Genomic DNA, 5,733 nt, shown 5'->3' on the forward strand with positions numbered 1-5,733 from the left:
AGAAAAGGTATGGTTTGTGATAGTTTTTCACATAGAAAAAGACGTTTTTAACATAATCTTATGTTCGGAGCAGACAAAATGTCTCGGGAACCGGCATCGGCAAATCCCTCCTACACTTTGCTGGCGTTGAAGGCCAAATTGCCGGGGCTAACGATAAAGGCATCTCCGTCATCCGGAACAGCATCACCCTCCACCGTTGCATTGGCAGCATCTGTAGATGCAAAAGCAAATTCTGAGCCTGTGACCACCGAAAACAACAAACTTTGTCGGTCAATACCTACCGTTAGCATTTTGCAAGCACCATCTTCGAAGATTCCGTCGCCATTTCGACCCACATCACCAACATCCAGTGTCGTTGATACACCACCAGCACCGCTATTGCCTAAAAATAAAAACGAACATGTTCATCTGATGCACATCAAAACTGAAAGATTGCTCCGACCGACACCTATGCTTATCAAAACAGAAAGAACTTACCGACCAGCACCTATAGTAAAAGCTTCCGTTACCAGCAATATAGTACCATCCAAAACCATCGGAACAAAATTATCATCGGCAGCAGCACCGGCACCACTCCCTCCTGTAACACAAAGAATAAACTAACATCCTGTGATTATCAAACGAGATAAAATTTACCGACCAGCACTTACGATGAAAACTTGCAGCACTGTTCCGTCCCAGGCATCTTGCACTACTATACCATCAGGCAACCATCCAGCCAACCATCTAGTTTCTGCAGCACCACACTCTTCTGTAAAGGAAAATATGAACAACCCAGCTATTTTAAAACCCGGAAAATTTTACAGACCAAAGCTTATCATCAATAATACTTCCCTGAATACTTCAGCAAAGGTCACGTCTCCGGCATCATGCAGTACACCACCTTCCATCGCTACTGCAACACCTGATTCAATCTCAGAGAGTGCAAAAGTTAGCAACAAGGTGCTGGATGGAATATCGAGAATCGAAGGAATGTCGGGAGTGATGATGAAGTCGATGTCGCTTTTATGGTCTGAGCTAAGTTATTGTACGGACCATAAAAGAAAATCTGTGAATACAAAAGAGCAACAAACATCAACACACACACACATCATCAGTTGAAATTCCAATAATTGCATCCGAAGATCAACTAAAACGGTTTAATGAGCAGCTGCAGGAAGAACCTTATTTTCAAAGAATCCTTCACCAACTTTCTGATGTGCAAAGTACCGGAAAGAAATATGCAAAGAATATCATGCATGACGCTTTCGTCAAACTTTTTAAGAGGGAATTTGTAGTGCAATGCAGCTGGCGAGGGCAAGCTAAACAAGGAACAAAGGTCAGGATCGATGAAAACATTCATCTTTTGCGACTGTTTAAAGAGATTGGCGAAGACGCGGGATTCAATGTGACGAGCGAAGATGTCGAAAAATTTTCAAAACTAAATTATATAACGCAAAAAGTTGCGTAAATAACAACAAGGGGGTGATTAAAAGCTCCGCCAAGATTGGTCACACACGTGTACAAAAAGTTCCTAAATGAATTATTTACCAAAGTTCCTAAATGATTTAATTGAATTATGAATTTATCGTTACATTTAATTGTTGGTTTTTTGTTCGGTTTAAAAAACCTGAACAAGGAGTTAATTGATGCTACTTCTTATTAGTCATAATATTGTAATCAGTATTTCGAAACACACAGGAGTAACCCTGCTTCGAAATAAAACGATAAGATCGATAGGACCGAAGTAGCGCGGTGAGAAAAGGTATTAGTAAAACAGCGATAGCAAGCGAAGGACGTGTGTACGATATTTAGCTCCAAAAATAAATTTTACTGTTACAATATGAAATATAAATTAATGTATAAATAGAATTTTTTCATGCAATTTAATGAATGGAAGTTAAAACCAGATTGAATTTCTAGCTAATCTATGATACAAAACAAAGGGGAAATTATAACGAAACGGAACACTATCATATGGAAAAATTATAAAAATAGAATAACAACGTGAAAGCAATATCTTTGCTGGAAGCACCACACTACCACACTACCAGCTACCTAAAAAGAGATCAATTTGTAAATTAGTTCAGGTTCCTTTCAATAACTCGTTGTAGTTCGTTTATTTTTACTTACTCGGATCGAAGTGTATGCAGCAGAGGAAAGAACACTGTTGATTTGGGTCGAACTGAGGGCTGGACAGCGACTAGCTTGCATCTGACATCTGCTAATTCCACTTCCACGTCTTGTGTCGGAACGTCCGCCGGTATTTTGTATATAAGGATATCAGATGACGAAAAAATCGACTCCGGATCATCCTCGCTAAAAAGAATAAAAGAATGAAAATAAATCAAAATTGTAGTTATATTGCTTTCCTACTAGCATGAAGTTGTCATTGTAATGCACGGCATTCAAAAGTTTTACCACTCCGTTAATCTTCGTCAAAAACTATTCGTCTCTAGGTAACGGTCGAAGAGCAAAATCACAGGCCAAAAAGATGCCTTTCTTTTTTCGCCTATAAAAAATTACTCTGTGTTGTAAACGCCGTCAGAAGACATCGTACGCTGATACCGATGTGAAAACGCCGCCAGAAGACATCCTATGGCCCATCGCTGCTAAAAGGCACACCGTCAGAAGACATCCCATACCGCATCGCTGAAAAAAGGCACGCCGCCGTAGCCGCCATCGCTGAAACCAAGAACGCTGCCAGCAGACGCCGTATGCCGCCATCGCGCTGTCCTGAACCACAATGCTGCAAACGCTCAATTAAGCGCAAGGTACGTGAACCCTTTATTTGCCACTATATATATTTTTTTAAGAAAGCTAGCTAGAAATTCTATTTGTCGATAAATGTGATTATTTGAATGAAACTAAGTTATGCTAATAGCGTTAAAGTGTCCGATTATCAAAGTGAACCATTTAAGATAGTGTTTTATACGGCTCAAAATTTAATTTAGTGTTAGTGTGATCAATCCTAAAATTTTGGTTGTGTTTAGAGTAAATCGAATTACACTTGTCCCTGCAGTTGTGGTATAATCGTTCAATCGTTATTAAACGTGCTATTTATTTCTTTTTTTTTTACTTCTCCAATACAATTATTAACACATATTCGAATCGAAAAAAAAATCAATCAATCTTTGCTTTATCTACACACACATTCTTTAATCTGAATGAGGAGAACTATTTGTAAGCCTCGGCTCAACGAAACAGCAATTGGTAAGAAGACAACAAGGCCCAAAATGGCTCCCAAGTTAGACATACAACTGGCGATAAAATTATTGAAGTGAAACCTTTCGATGGAACCACCACATTGCTAAACGCATATATAGAAAGCGTACAATTATTAATGGATTATGCTGAAGGAGTAGAAGAAAAGGATATTCTTAAATTTGTGAAAACCACTTTAATCGGTATTGCTCATGGAGTAATCGACTCAGCAGGCTCAATCAATCAAGCTTTTGTTCTTCTAAGGTCACGCTTTAGTGTGCATTTAACGCCACTAGCAGTGGAAAGAGAAATTTTATCGTTGAAGCAAGGTTCAAAAACGATATCCGAATTTGGACACGAGTTGGAAAAAATGGTCGCTAAACTTGCTGCTGCACATGTGTCCAGTGGAACTTTCCAGACGCAATATACTGCACATAATATTGTGAATCCTATAGCAGTTCGCGCATTCATACAAGGTTTAAATAAACCTAATACTAAATTTTTCTTACAAGCCCGAAACCCTTCCACTCTAAATAGAGCCATATCCGACGCATTAGAGTGTAAACCTAGAACAAATGTTGCAGAGGATAGAGAAATGACGTTATGGTGTTCATCCCCACGCTACACGCATCGCTATACCAGACGCCCACAGAACTCATATCACCCTAGATCGTTTTATAACCAATCCTATAGAGGCTCATACTCACCAGTTAAAATCAAATCCGGTATACCAGTAATAGTAATCGACGACCATATAGAGGAAGACACTATTCCTATAATCATCCCCAACCTAACGCAAACAGTCGAAACAATGCTACCACTAGAGTGCATTTAGGAAACGTTAACCCGTTAGAGCCAGCCAATGATACCCTTCCAGAATGCGATGTCGAACAAGACGAAGTTATTAATTTATTTCGTTAAGTTACACTTCAATAGCAGTGTTAAAGCTAAATTCTTTTTGTTTGGAAAATACCATGATCTTGTGATTGACACAGGAGCAACTTGTTGTGTATTGAATATTAATTATCTACCCAACAATGTAAGCATTGATAATACATAAAGCTGTTCTCAATTTCGAAAACATGAAACTAACTTGCACCGCAAATCATAATGCAGAAAATCTAATAATTCCCCCAAAAACTGAGATAGTCACTTATTTTGAAACAACTCAAACAAATACTTGTGTTGTATTAAATGATGTACTTCAACCAAATGTGTATATTGCTAACACTATTGCTCAACCTAATAACGGTAAAATTCCAATAAGAATAGCTAATTTTCAAAATAAACCAGTAAACATATCAAATTTAAACCCTACTATAAAACCTGCTTCAGAATATACCATATTAAAAATTAAAACCTCCCATCATGATACTGAACACGCTAATCAACTGTTAAAAGAGTTAAATTTATCTCATTTATCTGAATATGACAAATCAGTCATTGGAAAAATTTGCCTCAAATATAATGATGTATTTTGTTTGAAAAATGATACATTGAGTACAACTTCAATTTACGAAGCATCCTTGAAAGTAAAGAATAATACTATGCCTTTATATACTAAACCTTATCGTATGGTAGTACTCCCAAAAAGCAGAAGTAGATAAACAAATCGCTGAAATGTTGAAAAATAAAATATTAGAAGAAACAAAATCAGAATGGAATAGTCCAATATTATTGGTCCCTAAAAAGAGTGCTAATGACAATAAAAAATGGAGACTCGTAATAGACTATCGGAGAGTTAATACGGTATTGCAGGACGATAAATTCCCTCTACCTAACATCGACGAAGTCATTGATACCTTATCTGGATGTAAATACTTTTCACATCTGGATTTATCACAGAGATATTATCAATATCCATTAAGGAAAAAGGATAGACCTACTACAGCTTTTACAACCCCCACTGGTCAATATCAGATGACTATGCTACCGATGGGATTGAAAATAAGTCCATCAACGTTTTCATGAATGATGACAGTAGCCATGTCAGGGTTAAATACGGAACAATGTCTAATATATTTAGATGATATTATCGTATTTGGGAACACATTGGAAGAACATAATCAACATTTGATAAAAGTGTTTGAAAGGTTAAGACAAGTAAACCTGAAATTGAATCCGGAAAAGTGTCATTTTCTAAAAGAAGAACTAATCTATTTAGGACACTATATTTCTGCGGAAGGAATTAAGCCTGATCCGAAAAAACTGGAGTGTATTAAAAACTGGAAACCCCCAAAATCTTCAGATGAGACGAAAAGATTAGTAGCATTTGCAAATTACTATAGGAAGCATATTAAAAACTTTGCTGAAATATGCATGCCACTAAATCGATTAACAAGAAAAGGAGTACCATTTGAATGGACTCTGGATTGCGAAAACGCATTTCAAAAGTTAAAGGAAACATTTGTAAATCCTCCCATCTTAGACTTCCCAGATTTTGGTACAAACGATACTTTTAATTTGCACACCGATGCATCTAACACCGCCATAGGAGCAGTTCTTAGAATTCAGAACGGAAAACCAATATCATATGCTAGTAGAGCACTA

This window comes from Anopheles funestus, chromosome X, assembly GCF_943734845.2.
Source record: "Anopheles funestus chromosome X, idAnoFuneDA-416_04, whole genome shotgun sequence".
Lineage (NCBI taxonomy): Eukaryota > Metazoa > Arthropoda > Insecta > Diptera > Culicidae > Anopheles > Anopheles funestus.